Source organism: Pongo abelii, chromosome 9 (assembly GCF_028885655.2).
Source record: "Pongo abelii isolate AG06213 chromosome 9, NHGRI_mPonAbe1-v2.0_pri, whole genome shotgun sequence".
Classification (NCBI taxonomy): domain Eukaryota; kingdom Metazoa; phylum Chordata; class Mammalia; order Primates; family Hominidae; genus Pongo; species Pongo abelii.
In genome coordinates this window covers 15,973,132-15,993,468 of record NC_071994.2, presented here as the reverse complement: position 1 = coordinate 15,993,468, position 20,337 = coordinate 15,973,132, and positions in this window count along the sequence as shown.

The following is a 20,337-nucleotide window of genomic DNA, read 5'->3' as shown; positions in this document are numbered from 1 at the left end:
TCTGGACTCCATAGGGCAGAGCTCGAAGCAGGGGCAGGTGGCAGAGCCCCACACAGCTGCCCCAAGAAGACATGGCCCTGCCTAATGCAGGTGTGTGCTGGGCAGGTAACCTGTCCCAACGTGCTTCAGCTCAGTCATCCTTTCGGCCAGCCACCAGCCCTCTCCCACCCACTCCTGACTCTGGAATGCCACCTCCAGCTCACCTTACCACTCCAACCCAGGTGCACTGACTGGAAGCCTGGGACTGCCTGCTCACCCAGCCATCCCCCACTATGATAATGAGAACCTGAGAGAGGACACAGCCAGGCCAGCTCATGGCTAGGCCCCCACAGGGGCCCAGAGGCTGAATTTTGTTAGCCCTGGGTAATGTAGGAAGGACCAAAGGCCTCAACACCTGCTGCATCCATAAATGCCAGGTTGAGCCCCTCCTGCTGGCCCCTCTATGTCCTGACCAGGTGGTCGGCACCACCCCTTTGACCTTCTGGCTCTGGAGAACCCCGCCCCCATCCCCAGGCCCCCATCAGCTCTATTTTTATCCAAGAAGCAGTCGCCGTGTGTCCATTTAGATCACTCCCCATTGAGTTTCTGGTCCTCTCATAATCTAGGCCAAGCCTCCTCAGTCTTCATGGCCCCCTCGAAGGCCAAGCAGGTTCTGCACGGCACCCAGCCTGCCAGGAGCCCACAGCTCACCCGAATGGTAGCCCTGGGAAACTAAATGCTCCCAACTAATGGCAATGCAAGAAACTCACACACCATAGTGGCAACTGTGGGGTTGAATGCGTTGTCCACAAGAGGTCCCGGGTCCTTCACCCTCTGAGGCCCAGAAGGCACCCCCTGGCAAGGAGGAGTCACTCCCACTGAGTGGCTGAAACGCTGGAGATTAATCCAGATGACAGCAAGTGTTTATTCATAGCAAGAAAGAGACCAGTTGGGCAGAATTTTGGCTTGTCAGTGCCAAGCCTCAAACCGACAGCTCAGGCCCCAGCCCCTGGCCATAAAGCCACCTGACCTGTTCCTAGGTCTTCAGCAGCTATTTGGAACCTTTGCCAGCTGGGGCCAGGAGCCCCGCTGTGGGGCCAGGATTTCCCCCAACCCGTCTAGACAGTTGAAAAGATGCTCTGGTGAAACCCCGTCTCTACTAAAAAATACAAAAAAATTAGCTGGGCATGGTGGCAGGCGCCTGTAGACCCAGCTACTTGGGAGGCTGAGGCGGAAGAATGGTGTGAACCCAGGAGGCAGAGCTTTCAGTGAGCTGAGATTGCGCCACTGCATTCCAGCCTGGGCGACAGAGTGAGACTCCGTTTCAAAAAAAAAAAAAAAGATGCCCTTAGGAAGCCGTCAGGATTTCAGCTGATTAAGTAAATTAACATGTATCATCCGCTTCCTGCAAAGGTGTGGACAGCTATGGGTGGAGAGCCAGAGCATCTTGCCCTGTAACAGAAGGGCAGGCACTATCCCTGCTTCCTGCTGGCTTCGTGTGAGGTCCTCTATGTGCATGGGCTGGCCCCTAGAATCCTCCCCAGCCCAGTTCACAGATGACAAACCTGAGGCAAGAAGGCTCATGGGACAATGCAACCAGGAGACGTCTGAGCTGAGACTTAAAAGCAAAACTGTTTGAGTTGGATCTTCCTGAATCTATCTTTGGAGACGGTCTCAACCCACAGTCCCCACAGCCACCTGAGAACCACTAAAGAGGCTAGTTTAAATGCAGGTTTCATCTTCACCTGCTCCCTGGGGCTGATTCCTTAGGTCTTGCGTGGGGCCTGGAAATCTGCCTTCCTGGCTGTTTTCCAAGGCAGCGAGTCAGCCCCACAGGGACCCACCAGCTGACTCCAGCCTCAGAGGTCTAGAGAGGGGAACCTGTGGCCAAGGCCACACAGCAAGACAGACCAGAGCCTGGGTGCCCTCACTGAGGCTGGGCTCCAAGGCTGCCTGCTTGCTTGGGTTGGGAGGAGGCAAAGCTGGTGCAGCAGGGCCTGGCTCTGTACCCTATACCCGGAGGAGAGCCAGGCTGTGTTCTCCTCTCTCCCTGGCTGCATCTTACTCTGGCCCATTGCAGCCCTACTAGGAACTGTGTTTCTGATGTTTGTAATTCTAAAAATATGTTTTAGAAAACTGGAAATAACAAACAAACCCTCTTTTTTACCAGCACAGAGAAGGGCAGGCTGTCAGCCAGCAGGCCCATGCACAGATCCCACCATACTCACAGCCAGGCCCTGTCCAGTGGAGGGGACAAAGAAGGCCCTGCCCTAGTGGAGCTGACATTCTAGTGGGTGCTGGGTGATGAAGGCAGAGAAACAGTGGGGCTGAGGTGGGGCTTTCCCCAGGGAGGATGTCTTAGTCCATTCTGGCTGTTGTGACAAAATAAAAACATAAACTGGGTGGCTTATAAACAGAAATTTATTCTCACAATTCTGGAGACAAAGTCCAAGATCAAGGTGCCAGAAGATTTTGTGTCTGGTAAGGGACCACTTTCTGATTCCCTGTGTCCTCACATGGCAGAAGAGGCAAGGGGGCTAAGGTCTCTTACACAGGCACCTGGCTGGGTGCATTGGCTCACACCTGTAATCCTAGCACTTTGGGAGGCCAAGGCTGGAGGATCACTTGAGCCTGGGAGTTCAAGACCCAGCCTGGGCCATGTGACAAAACCTTATCTCTACAAAAACAAGTCAGAAGAGAAAGTGCGAATCAATTCCTGTCCTTGGAGTCCTGAGTGGGCCTCCCAACAGAGACAGGTGGAGTTAGAGTCTTTCCGCTCTCTCCTTCCCTTGCCCTCTGTCCCAGAGGTTGCTGAAAGCTATTGCTACCCTAGGGCAGGTCAGGGGCCAGAGGCATAACCATGCACCCACTGGAAGGGGACCCCACAGCTGGACCTGGCTGCTGGGGACATGGAGTAGCCTTGAGGGACCCCCAGCTGGAGGGAGAAGGAAAGACAAGCATCACATACTGGACAAGTGTTAGGTTTCAAAAACCCAGGGAAACCCAGATACTGCCCAAGAAAAGCGGTTCTAGAACCAGGATTTTCAAATTTAGAAAATTCAAAACGTCAGGTGGAAAAGAGGATGGTTTTCCTGTTTCTGAGAAACAAAGGCCTCCCAGAAAACCAGAAACACAGGTGGAAGTCACGAAAGAAAAGATAGGTTTGGTGGGTGTCTTTTCATCTACCTGTAAATGTTAGGGGCTCTGGAAGGAGAAGAGGAAGCAGGTCTGGACATGGTGAATATGATCAATAAATAATAGTAGAAATTTTCCCTGATCAGAAGAGGGCATGAGTTTGCACATTGAAAAGGTTGTTAGAGTTCCAGGCAAGGTTACATTAAAGAAAAAGATACACCCTTGGCATCTCCTGGTGACATTCTTGAAATCTACAGATAAAATCAAAGAGGCTTCCCAACAGAATAAATAGATAATTGACAAAGGAGAAAGAAAAAAAACACATTGGCAGCAGATTCCTCATCTGCAGCACTGAAAGCCGGAGGACTCTGGCTGGCCTGGGCCCAGGAAGCCTCACCGGAGCATTAATACCGTTCCCTGACCAGACTAGGAAATATATTTTGCAGACGAGCAAGAGAAATTCAGAGGATATTTCCCGCTTGTGTTACATGTGAGGGAAATCATCAAGAAAGGCTGTAATGAAATGACAGTTGATCAGAGCAGAGACCCCAAGATGGAAGGAGAGGGAATCATTGTTAGTTAAGTCTCACAGTTTATAGGAAAATATCAGTGGAAGGTGGCAGGGATAGGAGCCTTCTTGGGGTAGCTCTTACTGGGGCGGGTAGGGCAGAAGGAAGCAGAGAGAGTCCTAGGGGGAGGCAGGTGCTTACCCTGTTTCTATATAATGATCAGGAAGCAACCCTTTGCTGAAATGACAGATTGACAATGAGAAAGAGAATAAATAGTAATTTGCCCAAACCATCAAAACTATGGAAAAAGGAGTAAAATAAACCATTCACATAGAATAAAATGACATAAAAATATCAGATCCTTCAGTTCTAACAAAATCTGAGACTGCTTTAGACTGGGTTGGAAAACAAAATCCAGCTATAGTTGTTTACCAAAAAAAATCTGAAACAGGATAGTAAGAAGAGGTTCAAAATTACAAATTGGGTCAGATGCAGTGGCTCACACCTATAATCCCAGCACTTTGGGAGGCCAAGGTGGGTGGGTCACCTGAGCCCAGGAGTTTTGAGATCAGTCTGGGTGACATGGCAAGACCTGTCTCTACCAAAAAAATTACAAGTAGTTAGCTGGGTGTGGTGGCTCGTGCCTGTAGTCTCAGCTACTTGGGAGGCCAAGGCAGGAGGATTGCTTATGCCCAGGAGGCGGGGGTTGCAGTGAGCCGAGATTGCGCCACTGCACTCCAGCCTGGGCGACAGTGAAATCTTGTCTCGCTAACAAAAAACAAAACAAAACACCCAAAATTAAAAGTTTGACAAAGTATACCTGGCACATGTAACCAAAAAGGAAGAACTGGTAAAGTTAATATCTAAGTGTGTTTTAGGGTCCAAAGCATGAAAAGGATGAAGAGGACAGTAGGTAAAGATAAAAAGTTCAATTTGTGGTGAAGATGAATAATAACTTCCATTAACCTTTGGGCCTCAACTCACATGATAACCAACTCTAATGGAGAACGAGAGGTGATGGCTGAGGAGGGCTCTAGACACAGAAGGTCTAGGTTTGAATCCCTGCTCCACTCACTGGTAAGCATGGTGTGGACATTAATTCTCTGTGCCTTGCCTTCCTCATCTGTAAGATGGTTTGCTAATCCTTTAACAGGCATTAAGTGGAAGAGTTAATGCAGGTTGTAATGTGACTGTTAATCAACAGATGTGAGCTATTTTAATTATACATAAACACTACTGGCGGTAAAAGGAGAACTTTAACACATGCACACATAAAACTCTAGGGAGTGAAGTGTGGGAGGCAGAATTAGTTACTTGGCCTTACTAAGCCTCAGTTTCTCCTTCTGTGAAATGGGTAAAAAGGCTGCCTTACTCACAGTGTTGGTGAGACTCCCAGAGATGTTTACCACCTGCACAGCATGCAGGACTCTGAGAAGTGTTTGTGAACTATTCTGGAGGGTTGAATCTTTGTCCTTTGGGAGGGGCTGGATTTTTGGCTGAACCTGAAATAATAAATAAACAAGCATCAAGGCAAAGTCACAAGCTGTCATCGTGGGCTCGAGGTGGCTCCCACTCAGGGAAGGGAATGGAGGTATCAGCTAGTGCATCAGGACCTGGGGTGATCACTCCCCAGAAGGCCATTACCCTGTTCAATCTCCATGAACACCCTGGGGGAGGGAGATAAACTTTCACAGGTAAGGAGAGTGAGGCTCAGAGACACTGAGTCATTTGTGAGGTCGCTGAGCTGATGAGCAGCTGAGGGAAAATTCAAATCTGGGGAGGGTCTTACCCCGTAGTCCAGCATCCCTGGAGCCTCTTGCCTGTGCCAGGTGTTTGGAGCAATGGGACATCGCAGAAATAGTGTGTGCAACCTCCCAGGGGACAACTTCTACTTTCAGCTGCGCAGACCAATCAACTGTAGAGAGCAGCAGCCCGAAGATAGGACACCAGCATTGAGTTGGGCAGACGCTGGCTTGACCTTGGGATGTCACGTGCACACACACATAGACACAACCACTGGATATGAGGATTACAGGAGCTCACAGAATGTGCCTGGTGCCCAGCAGGTGCTTGGTCAATATTCCTTTCCCCTCCAGCAGCTCCTGTCTACTTTTCCTTGCCAGAACCCCATCCTATCCAGCACCCTACAATGCAAGTTTCTGAACCACTTTAGGTCACAAGTCCCTCTCTCCTCTTCCAGGTGTGGCAGGTATGCTTGAGGGACACCCATTTGACACAGTTAAGATGAGTCTTCTCACTTGTTTTTTTTCCTCAGGCACGTACATTGGAGAGAGGCTCACAGAGTTGGCGTGACTGGAAGCCCATTTCTATATACAATTCCAGGTGAGCAGCTGCTTTTCCAACAGACCAATTGAAACTTCCTCCCTGGTTTGTCCTGGCAAATCCCCACTGGGGCTGAACCACATGCTGGGTTCATGGCCAAGTCCATCCTCAGCTTGGCCAGCTGGGAATAAGATGTTAAGGTTTCCTCCCACACAGAGCAAGGGCACCCACATTATTCTAATGCAGGACTCCCCGAAACAGTTTCTTAAAAGAAACAGAAAAGTCAAAACTTGTCAGTATATCCATGAACATGATCTCAGAATAGCAATCATCATTACAGAAAAACTGGGTAATTGTCTCCCAGGTGCCAGTGTGCAGCTATGAGGCATCTGTGCCAGAGGCCTAAGGAAGGACCCAGGAGTGTGGCCTGTTCTTGGGAACTGAGGCACTGCGGCTGGCCCCCTTTGAGCTGGTTCCTCCTCAATACACCCCACACCTTGATGAACTGGAGTTCCAGGTTCTCAGACCCCCCTAGAATGGAAACCAAGAAAACCCATGTCCTCCAGCTGGAAATTCCCAAATAAGTCCCTTCACCCTTTTGTTGTGTTTGGGGTTTTATGTTCTTAAAGTGGCCCAGTTGGGACCCTTCCCTGCTGTTTTCCCTGGGCCCCAGGGCAAGCTGTAAATAGCGGTGACCAGGCCAGTCCTGTGTCTGCTGGCAGCACTGAAATTGGCCCCTTTTCCCACTGAGGGAGGGCAAAGCTGACTACAAGGCAAGACACATCATCCTGAGCTGCGTTTGTGGGAGGCTTTCTGTCTCCTCTTTTTTCAGTGAACCCAGTTGTTGTCAGAGGAAGTAACTTCTTATTGTAGGGTTGGGATTTCATCCAGCAGAGGCATAAGGGCCCAGCTTTATGCATTGGCTTTGGCCTTAAAATGTTCTGTCCCTAGGCCTCATGTAGGTCTGGTCCCGTCTGCCAGCCAATTTTCTGCATGACCTTGGACCGGTCACTGTACCTTTTGTGAGAGGAGGCAGTTAGGGGCTGGCTAGGCAGGTAGAGATGGAGGGTCTCAGGAGAGAACAACACCCACAGGGAAGCATGTTCTTCCCCTGTTACGTAGCTACCAGGTGGAGATGTGGTTAAGAACTTCCTCTTATACCAGGATGTTTGCTCAGAATGGACTGTCCCAACTTAGGCACAAGCACAATAAATCAACTAAATATCCTTAACTTGACCCAGCTTATAATAATATCATGAACATGACATCTATATTGCAGTTTTACCACCACCACCACCCCGAATTGGGCTTTTCTGTGGTGCCTATGGGTAATAATTACAATGGAGTAACTGTGGACAAGAATGCACCTGCACAGTGAGAAGTGGAACTAGGAAGCAACTTGGAAGTAGGAGGTTATGTAAGATGCAAATGAGAAAAACATCTCTAGAAAGGAGGGATAAAAACCCTTGGATGAGCTGGTCAGCAGCAACCCACTTTCAGGTCCCCTCTCTTTACTGAGAGCTGTCTTTGTGTCACTTAATAAAACTCGACTCTGCCTTACCCACCCTCCTGTATCCACACACCTCCTTCTTCTGGCCACAAGACAAGGACTTGGAACTTGCTAAATTAAGGAGTAAGGAAACTGCAACATTTCTTAGGGGCTCACCTAGGGTAACCCAGACCTCTGTTAACACTGTAAAGTTCACCCAGCCCTCTTAATGGTTATATCAAAAAACCCCACAAAGGACAGTCCTAGTGCACCAGGGAAACAAACCGTGGAATGCCCACAGAAAAGGTGCCAGTCCCTTAAGCCAGTTCTCTGGGTCAATCCTATCGACCCTGTCCAGGTCCCCCCTTAAACTTGCCCCATCATAGACATTTTTGTTCTAGGTGAGTCCCAGCCTCACTGATGCCCCTACAAGAAATGCCTTGTGAATATGGCCCTATTAAGTTACAGGTTCCCTTTTCTCTACAAGACTTAAGACAAACAAAGGGAACTCTTGGTAGGTTTTCAGGTGACCCTGGCAGGTATATAAAGGACTTCCAGGATCTAACCCAAGTATTTGAACTCTCCTGGAAGGACATCATATTACTCTTAAAGCAAACCCTGACCACCGTGGAGAAACAGGCCTCCCAGCAAGTTGCAGAGAAATTTGGAAATGAGCTTTGTACCTCATATACCTCATATAGTGCCAGAGAAGACAAGGCGCCTTATTCAATTGGAAAGACAGTGATACCATTGGAGGACCCTAAATGGGACCATGATGATAACATGGGAGAATGGAGGAGGAAACACTTTCAGGTGTGCATATTGGACGGCTTAGGAGTGACTAGAGCTAAGCCTTTCAATTCCTCAAAACTATGATTGACCAGAGATTAGATGAGAATCCCTCTGGCTTTCTGGAAAGGCTAAGAGAGGACTTGGTGAAGCACACCTCTCTATCACCTGATTCAGTAGAGAGACAACTAATCCTATATGATAAATTTATTACTCAGGCAACACCTGATATCAGGAGGAAGCTACAAAAACAGACCATAGGACCAGATAGCACTTTAGAAAACTACATAAAGGTGATCACCTTGGTCTTTTACAATAGCGATCAGGAGGAGGCTCAGGAGAAAGACAGGAGATATAAGAAAAGGGCAGAGGCTCTAGTAGCTGCTCTACAGGCCTCCAGACCCCAGGATCGCCTAGGTGCACCTGCTAATTGCTACAAGTGTGGCAAACCAGGGCACTTCTAAGAAGAATTGCCCAGGCAGCAAGAGAAGATCACCTGGACCCTGTCCAGCCTGTGGTGGGTACCACTGGAAGGCAGGCAGACTGTCCCCAGAGGTACAGGTTGCTGGATCCAGAGCCAACCTCACAAATGGTCCAGCAAAACTGAAAGATCCGAGGACTCGACTCCTCAGCTCCAACATCTCAGATTGCCATCACCATCCCGGAGCCCCAGGTGATTCTGGAGGTCGAAGGGAGGAAGATGAACTTCCTTCTCAATACCAGAGCTGTCATTTCTGTTCTCCTCTCCTCCCTTAGGACAATTGTGATGGGCATCTCAGGAAAGCCCTTAACCTGATACTTTTCCCAATTTCTTAGATGTAGCTGGGAAGACCTCTCGTTTACTCGTGACTTTTTAATCACGCCTGAAAGCTCTACTCCTCTGCTAGGTAGTGATATTTTAGCTCATATGGGGACCACCATCCTTATGGCTCCAGGACAGACTCTTTATAAATCCAGAAGTTTGGGCAATTCAGGGAAAAATTGGCTGAGCCACCACAGCCACATCAGTCCAAATCCATTTTAAGGACCCCACTTCATTCCCTAAGAAAAGACAATATCCCCTAAAGCCAGAAGGTAGGAAGGGGCTCACACCTGTAATCCCAGCATTTTGGGAGGCTGAAGCAGGCAGATCATGAGATCAGGGGTTCGAGACCAGCCTGACCAACATGGTGACACCCTGTCTCTACTAAAAATACAAAAAATTTGTGAGGCATAGTGGTGTGCACCTGTAATCCCAGCTACTAAGGAGGCTGAGGCAAGAGAATTGCTTGAACCCAGGAGGCAGAGGTCGCAGTGAGCTGAGATCGCACCATTGCACTTCAGCCTGGGTGACACAGCGAGATTCTGTCTCAAAAAAAAAAAAAGAAGCAGAAAAACATGAAAAGACTAGACTGGCCTAGCCTTCCAGCCTACATCTTTCTTCCATGCTGGATGCTTCCTGCCCTAGACCATCGAACTAAAAGTTCTTCACTTTTGGAACTCATACTGGCTCTCCTTGCTCCTCAGTTTGCAGATGGCCTATTGTGGGACCTTGTGATCATGTGAGTCAATACTTAATAAACTCATATATATATATGAGTTTATATATATATATATATCCTATTATTTCTGTCCCTCTAGAGAACTGTGGCTAATACAGATTTTGGTATTGAGAGTAGAATGGTTCTAAAGGAACAGAATATTAAAGATGGAGTTCTTTCTTTGGTTTGGGGGTTTCTGGAGTTGGCTGCTTAATATGATTAGACTCAAAAATGCTAAGGACTCCACTTCTAATAGTATGGAGAACACTGATAGTCCTTGGCATGAACTGTTTGGAGAGTTATGCAAAATAAATGCATTTGACACTCCTGATTCACTGCTCATGAGAGGTGAGGAGTTTAGTGACTCTGTACGTAATACCTTTGACTATATATGGAGAACCAAGGAACATAATGAAGCTGGTTGGTTGGTTTCTCCTAAGTTCAGTGGACAAAGTGATGAAAGAAAATGGTGAACTCAGGGATTCTAACTCCCGGCTTCAAAAGCAGATACTGAGCCTTAAATCTGCTAAGATTGCCCTGAGTGAGAGTCTTATCTCCTGTAGAGAAAGAGCTAAAATTGTGGAAAAAGAGACACATGCTGTTGTCATGCAAGTGGCTGACCTGCAATGAAAGGTGCATGCACAACCTGGCCAGGTGTCTACTGTTAAAGTGAGGGCATTGACTGCGAAAGAATGGGACCCTGCAACTTGGAGTGGGGATGTGTGGGAGGACCCTGATGAAGCTGGGGACACTGAGTTTGTAAACTCTGATAAACCTTTCTTTTCCAGAAGAAACAGCCTCCCCACCCCCAGTAGTAGCAACATCCTCTCCCTGACCCACACTGCCATCAGCCTTTACACTTTTAGAGATAAACCCTGTGCTGCTGAAGGCAACAGTGATGACCTCTCCAGAGGCGGTTGCCAGGCAAGATAATGTTGATTCTCCTCAGGAGCCACCCCCAACACCTCTGTTTGCTTCTAGACCTATAACTAGACTAAAGTCCTGGTGGGCCCCCAGAGGTGAGGTTGAGAGTATTACTTATAAGGAGGTGCACTACACTTGAAAAGAACTGCTTGAGTTTTCTAATTTATATAAAAAGAAATCTGGAGAACAGGCATGGAAATGAATATTAAAGGTGTGGGATAATAGTGGAAAGAACATAGAGATGGATTAGGCTGAATTTATTGATTTGGGCCAACTAAGTAGGACTCTGCATTTAATATTGCAGCTCAGAGAATTAGAAAAAGTTCTAATAGTTTATTTGCTTGGTTAGCTGAAATATGGATTAAAAGATGAGCAAGCTGGAAATGCCTGATCTCCCTTGGTTTAATGTAGAGAAAGGGATTCAAAGGCTTAGGGAGATTGTGATGGTGGAGTAAATTAGTCATATTAGACCTACTCATCCCAGCTAGGAGGGTCCAGAAGATATGCCCTTGACCAATGCCTTGTGAAATAGATTTGTGAGGGAAGCACCTGCATCTTTGAAGGGCCCTGTAATTGCTCTTCTCTGTATGTCAGATCTACCAGTGGGAACTGCAGTCACTCAACTACAAAATTTAAATGCAATGGGAAAAATTGGATCCCTAGGTGGCAGGAGCCAAGTGATGGCACTCAACTGTCAAAGGCAAGGTGGGTGTAGCTACCATAATGGACAGCAGAGGCAAAGCAGCAATCAGAGTAGTCTGACTTATATAGAGCTCTGGCACTGGCTAATTAATCATGGTGTTCCTAGAAGTGAAATTGATAGGAAGCCTACTGCATTCCTACTTGATTTATATAAGCAGGAATCTTCTAGGTCAAATGGAAAAAAAGATAAATTCAAATTATAAAAATAGAGAATCACAGCCCCTCAGTCAATTTCCAGACTTAAGCCAGTTTAAAGACCCAGAACCCCTTGAATGAAGGGGAGGCCAGTTCCTCTTGGGAAAGGACCCTATTATACTACTGACAATTTATGCTGTTAATCTTTCCCATCCTACCCCAAAGAGACCTCTGGCCTTTTACCAGGGTAACTCTGCATTACCTGTGAAAAGGAAATTCTCAGACATTTCAAAGACTACTGGACACTGACTCTAAGCTGATGTTGATTCCGGGGGACCCAAAACATCACTGTAGTCCTCCAGTTAAAGTAGGGGCTTATGGAGGTCAGGTAATTAATGGAATTTTAGTTCAGGCCTGACTTACAATGGGAGCAGTGTGTCCCCGGACTCATTCTGTGGTCATTTCCCCAGTGCCACAATGCATAATTGGCACAGACATACTTAGCAGCTGGCAGAACTCCCACATTGGCTCCGTGACTGGTAGGGTGAGGGCTATTTTGTGGGAAAGGCCAAATGGAAGCCATTAGAGCTGCCTCTACCTAGAAAAATAGTAAATCAAAAACAGTATCGCATCCCCAGAGGGATTGTGGAGATTAGTGCCACCATCAAGGACTTGAAAGATACAGGGATGGTGATTCCCACCACATTCCCATTCAAATCTCCCATTTGGCCTGTGCAGAAGACAGATGGATCTTGCAGAATGACAGTGGGTTATCATAAGCTTAGCCAAATGGTGACTCCAATTGCAGCTGCTGTACCAGATATGGTTTCATTGCTTGAGCAAATTAACACATCTCCTGGTACCTGGTATGCAGCCATTGACTTGGCAAATGACTTTTTCTCTATTCTTGTCCATAAGGCACACCAGAAGCAATCTGCCTTCAGCTGGCAAGGCCAGCAATATACCTTTACTGTCCTACCCAAAGGTATATCAACTCTCTGGCTTTGTGTCATAATCTTATTTGGAGAGAACTTGATTGCTTTTCACTTCCAGAAGATATCATACTGTTCCATTATATTGATGACATTATGCTAATTGGATCCAGTGAAAAAGAAGTAGTAAACACACTGGACTTACTAATGAGACATTTGTGTGCCAGAGGATGGGAAATAAATCCAATTAAAATTCAGGGACTTTCCACCTCAGTAAAATTTCTTTTCTTTTTTTTTTTTTTTGAGATGTAGTCTCGCTCCATCACCCAGGCTGGAATGCAGTGGCATGATCTTAGCTCACTGCAATCTCTGCCTCCTGGGTTCAAGCAATTCTCTTGCCTCAGCCTCCCAAGTAGCTGAGATTGCAAGAGCACACCACCAAGCCTGGCTAACTTTTGTATTTTTAGTAGAGACAGGGCTTCACCATGTTGGCCAGGCTGGTCTCAAACTCCTGGCCTCAGGTGATCTGTCCACCTCTCTCCCAAAGTGCTGGGATTACAGGCATGAGCCACTGTGCCCAGCCCTCAGTAAAATTTCTAGGGGTCCAGTGGTGTGGAGCCTGTGGAGATATCCCTTCTAAGATGAAGGATAAGTTGTTGCACTTGGCCCTTCCTACAACCAAGAAAGAGGTACAATGCCTAGTGGGACGATTTGGATTTTGGAGGCAATATATTTCTCATTTGGGTTTGTTACTCTGGCCCATTTATCAAGTAACCCAAAAGGTTGCCAGTTTTGAGTGGGGTCCAAGACAAGAGAAGGCTCTGCAACAGGTCCAGGCTGCTGTGCAAGCTGCTCTGCTACTTGGGCCATATGACCCAGCAGATCTAATGGTGCTTGAGGTGTCAGTGGCAGATAGGGTTGCTGTTTGGAGGCTTTGGCAGGCCCCCATAGGTGAATCACAGCAGAGGCCTCTAGGATTTTGGAGCATCTTCTGCAGATACTATTCTCCTTTGGAGAGACAGTTCTTGGCCTGTTACTGGGCTTTCATGAAAACTGAATGTGTGACTGTGGGTTATCAAGTCATCAAGGAACCTGAACTGCCTGTCATAAACTGGGTGCTTTCTAACCCATCTAGCCATAAAGTGGGTCATGCACAACAGAATTCCATCATCAAATGGAAGTGGTATATATGTGATTGGGCGTGAGCAGGTCCCAAGGGCACAAGTAGGTTACATGAGGAAGTGGCTCAAACGCCCGTGGTCTCCACTCCTGCCACCCTGCCTTCTCTCTCCAAGCCAGAGCTGATGGCCTCATGGAGAGTTCCCTATGATCAGTTGACAGAGGAAGAGAAGACTAAAGCCTGGGTTCACAAACAATATGCAGGCACCACCCAAAAGTGGAGAACTGCAGCACTGCAGCCCCTTTCTAGGACATCCCTGAAGCAGTGAAAGGAAGTCTTCCCAGTGGGCAGAACTTCGAGCAGTGCACTAGGCTGTGCACTTTGCACAGAAGGAGAAATGGCCAGATGTGCGATTATATACTGATTCATGGACTGCAGCCAATGGTTTGGCTGGGTATTTGGGGACTTGGAAGAAGCGTGATTGGAAAAATGATGATAAAGAAATCTGGGGAAGAGGTGTTCGGACGGACCTCTCTCAGTGGTCAAAAACTGTGAAGACATTTGTATCCCATGTGACTGCTCACCAATGGGTGACCTCAGCAGAGGAGGATTTTAATAATCAAGTGGATAGGGTGACAAGTTCTGTGGACACCACTCAGCCTTTCCCCAGCCACCTTTGTCATCACTCAATGGGCCCATGAACAAAGAGTCCATGGTGGCAGGGATAGAGGTTACCCATGGGCTCAGCAACACGGACTTTCAATCATCAAGACTGTCCTGGCTATGGCCACTGCTGAGTGCTCAATTTGCCAGCAGCACAAACCAACACTGAGCCCTCGATATGGCACCAATCCTCAGAGTAATCAGCCAGCTACCTGGTGGCAGGTTGATTATATTGGACCTCTTCCATTAAGAAAAGGGCAGAGGTTTGTCTGCACTGGAATAGACACTTACTCCAGACATGGGTTTGCCTATCTTGCACACAGTGCTTCTGCCAAGACTACCACCTGTGGACTCACAGAATGCCTTATTCACCATTGTGGTATTCTACACAGCATTGCCTCTGACTAAGGCACTCACATTATGGCTAAAGAAGTGTGGCAGTTAGCTCGTGCTCATGGAATTCACTGGTCTTACCATGTTCCCCATTATCCTGAAGCAGCTGGATTGATAGGATGGTGGAATGGCCTTTTGAAGTCACAACTACAATGTCAACTAGGTGACAATACTTTGCAGGGCTGAGGCAAAGCTCTCCAGAAGTCTGTGTATGCTCTGAATCAGCATCCAATATGTTTCTCCCATAGCCAAGATTTATGGGTCCAGGAATCAAGGGGTGAAAGTGGAAATGGCACCACTCACCACCACCCCTAGCGTTCAGTAGCAAAATTTTTACTTACTGTTTCCACAATGTTATGTTCTGCTGGTCTAGAGGACTTAGTTCCAGAGGGAGGAACGCTGCCACCAGGTGACACAACAATGATTCCATTAAACTGGAAGTTAAGATTGCCACCTGGACACTTTGGGCTCCTCCTACTTTTAAGTCAACAGGATAAGAAGGGAGTTACAGTGTTGGCTGGGGTGATTAACCCGGACTGTCAAGAGGAAATCAGTCTACTATTCCACAATGGAGGTAAGGAAAAGTATGTATGGAATACATGAAATCTATTAGGGCCTCTCTTAGTATTACGATACCCTGTGATTAAGGTCAATGGAAAACTATAATGGTCCAATCTAGACAGGACTACAAATGGCCCAGACCCTTCAGAAATAAAGGTTTGGGTCGCTCCACCAGGAAAAAATCCAAAACCTGCTGAGGTGCTTGCTGAAGGCAAAGGGAATACAGAATGGGTAGTAGAAGAAGGTAGTTATCAATACCAGCAACGACCATATGATCAGCTGCAGAAACGAGGACTGAAGTTGTCATTATGATTTCCTCCTTCTTTTGTTAAAAGCATGTTTGTGCATCTACACACTTGTACTAAGAAAATATCTTCATTTCATTTCGGTTTTCCTTTATCATGTGACATAAGATTTTTTGACTTCATATCAGAATTTAAGTATTGTTAACTTTATGTAATACTATTTGGGTTGGGGATTGGTGCATTTCCAGTTGTATGAAGGACAGTTGTATTATGTTAGGTGTAATTATGACTTTATTATTGTCCTTTTTGAAGATTATGTATGATCTTAGGAGATGTGTATGGGTTCAAGTTGACAAGTGGTGGACTTATGATGGTTAATACTGAGTGTCGACTTGACTGGATTGAAAGATCGAAAGTATTGATCCTGTGGGTGTCTGTGAGGGTGTTGTCAAAGGAGATTATCATTTTGAGTCAGTGGGGTGGGAAAGGCAGACCCACCCTTAATATGGGTGGGCACCATCTAATCAACTGCCAGTGTGGCTAAACTTGAAGAGACTAGGCTGGCGTAGCCTCCCAGCCTACATCTTTCTCCCATGCTGGATGCTTCCTGCTGTCAAACATTGGACTCCAAGTTCTTCAGTTTTGGGACTCAGGCTGGCTTCCTTGCCCCTCAGCTTGCAGATGGCCCATTGTGGGACCTAGTAATCATGCGAGTTAATAAGAAAATCATACATATATATATATCATATATATCTTTTATATATCTTATATATGATATATCATATATGTCATATATAATATCTATATCATATATGATATATATGATATATCGTCTATATCATATATAATACATATCATATATGATATATCGTATATATCATATATGATATATAATATATAAGTATATATCATATATTTACATATATATCATATATATCATATATGATATATAAAATATAAATATATATCATATATGATATGTAAATATATATCATATATATCATATGTATTTATATATCTATATATCATATATGATATATTATATATCATCTATATATCATATATGATATATTATATATCATCTATATATCATATATGATATATTATATATCATCTATATATCATATATGATATATTATATATCATCTATATCATATATGATATATTATATATCATCTATATCATATATGATACATTATATATCATATATATCATATATGATACATTATATATCATATATCATATATATCATGTATGATACATTATATATCATATATGATTGATATATATGTATCATATATGATATATGTTTATATGATATATAATGTGTATCATATACGATATATGTTTATATGATATATCATATATATCATATACGATATATGTTTATATGATATATCATATATATCATATATGATATGTTTATATGATATATCATATATATCATATATGTTTATATATCTTATATATCATATATGTTTATATGATATATATCTTATATATCATATATGTTTATATGATATATATCTTATATATCATATATGTTTATATGATATATATCTTATATATCATATATGTTTATATGATATATATCATATATATCATATATGTTTATATGATATATCATATATATCATATATGTTTATATGATATATATCATATATATCATATCTGTTTATATGATATATATCATATATATCATATCTGTTTATATGATATATATCATATATCATATCTGTTTATATGATATATATCTTATATATCATATCTGTTTATATGATATATATCTTATATATCACATCTGATATATGTTTATATGGTATATATCATATATCACATCTGATATATGTTTATATGGTATATATCACATATATCATGTCTGATATGTGTTTCTATGATATATATCACATATATCATATCTGATATGTGTTTCTATGATATATATCACATATATCATATCTGATATGTGTTTCTATGATATATCACATATATCATATCTGATATGTGTTTCTAAGATATATCACATATATCATATCTGATATGTGTTTATGTGATATATCACATATATCATATCTGATATGTGTTCATGTGATATATCACATATATCATATCTGATATGTGTTTCTGTGATATATCACATATATCATACCTGATATGTGTTTATGTGATATATCACATATATCATATCTGATATGTGTTTATGTGATATATCACATATATCATATCTGATATGTCTTTCTGTGATATATCACATATATCATACCTGATATGTGTTTATATGATATATCACATATATCATATCTGATATGTGTTTATATGATATATCACATATATCATATCTGATATATGTTTATATGATATAACATATATCATATATATCATATATGACATATTTTATATGATATATAACATATATCATATATATCATATATATCGTATACGGTATATGTTTATATATCATATATATCATATATGATATATGTTTATATGATATATAACATATATCATATATATCATATATATCATATATATCATATATATCATATATATCATATATGATATATCATATATATCATATATATCATATATATCATATATGATATATCATATATATCATATATATCATATATGATATATCATATATATCATATATATCATATATGATATATCATATATATCATATATATCATATATGATATATCATATATATCATATATATCATATATGATATATCATATATATCATATATGATATATCATATATATCATATATGATATATCATATATATCATATATGATATATCATATATATCATATATGATATATCATATATATCATATATGATATATCATATATATCATATATGATATATCATATATATCATATATGATATAGGTTTATATGATATATCATATATATCATATATGATATAGGTTTATATGATATATCATATATATCATATATGATATAGGTTTATATGATATATCATATATATCATATATGATATAGGTTTATATGATATATCATATATATCATATATGATATAGGTTTATATGATATATCATATATCATATATGATATAGGTTTATATGATACATAACATATATAATATATATCATATATATCATATATGATATAGGTTTATATGATACATAACATATATCATATATATCATATATATCATATATGATATATGCTTCTATGATATATGACATATATAATATATATCATATATATCATATACGATATATGTTTATATGATATATCATATATATCATATATGATATATGCTTATATGATATATCATATATATCATATATGATATATGCTTATATGATATATCATATATATATGATATATGTTTATATGATATATAACATATATAATATATATCATATATATCATATATGATATATGTTTATATGATATATAACATATATCATATATATCGTATATATCATATATGATATATGTTTATATGATATATGAGATATGTTTATATGATAAATCATATATATCATATGTGATATATGTTTATATTATATATAACATATATATATCATATATATCATATATCAATCATATATATCATATATATCATATATGATATATATGATGTATATATCTTCTTAGTTCTGTCCCCCTAGAGAACATTAATACAGCAGTTAATGTTTATACTAAGTATGCTTTCTTAGTTCTCCATGCCCTTAGCGCTATCTGGAAAGAGAGATGCTTCCTCACAGCCAACAGGTCTCCCATTAAACACCATCAGGAAATTGACAGGCTACTATTCTCAATCTTCTTTCCATGGGAAGTGGCAGTAATACATTGTAAAGGCCACCAAAAAGAGACAGATAAAATAGCCAAGAGAAATAAGTTGGCAGACCAAGCTAAATTGGCAGCAAGACTGCCCCATATTTCTGATCCACTTGATCCCCATATTTCTGTCCCCCTGATCTGGACGGGCTCCATAAGAGAAAAACCCTCGATATTCTCCTGTGAAGATATAATGGACCACCTCTCAGGGAAAGAGCTTTCAGCTTTCAAGATGGTGACAATCAGAGGATGGCAATAGGTAAAAATTTATTTAAAATGATCAAACAGATACTTAATGTTTATGAAGCTTGCCTTAAAAATAACTCCAACTAACAGATTCTTCCCCCAGAACACAAAGAATAAGAGGCTACCCAAGGAAAGACTGGCAGAGGGACTTCACCCATATTCCAAGGATAAGGGACATCCAGCATCTCTTCGTATGGGTGGATACCTTCACTAAGAGGGTAGAAGTATTCCCATGCCAGACAGAGAAAGCCTCTGAGGTAATAAAAGTACTAATCGATGAGATAATTATTTGCTTTGGACTGCCTAAGTACCTCCAGAGTGATAATGGTCTCAAGCTTACTGAACCACAGGGCAATTTCCTCCCACACTTAGCAAGGAAACACGTGAGCTGAATAAAAGAGACATCCCTGCAATGTTTAATGTCACACCGATGCCCATTGCCAGGTTACCAGAGATAATTTGGAGAGTCTCATGCCATCTCTTCCTTTAGCAACCTGGTCAAGTATCTGCTTGACTTCTAGGCCACAGAAAGATGGCCACAGAGGGGTGAAGAAATAGGCTGAGTGTTCGTGGGAAGAAAGACACAATGAGGCAGTAGGAGGTGGGGAAGAAAAGAAGATGGACTTTCACAATGGAATTAGGCAGTAGGGAGAGATCAATTTCCCCACGTCAGGAAGAAGAAGGTATAGGTGGGGAAAGGGGTGGCCAGGAGCAGAAGGAAGAGGACTCAAGATGGAAAGGGAGCCACTGTGCCTGTGGCAATACCACTTGGAGAGGTCTTCTTCCTACCTTCAAGCCTTTTCCCCTGGGCTTTTGATTGTGTCGGTGCCCCATTTCTTGTCCTCTCTGCAGATGTCCAGTGAGATTACCTCATCCTCGTGCTATTCTTCTGTGGCT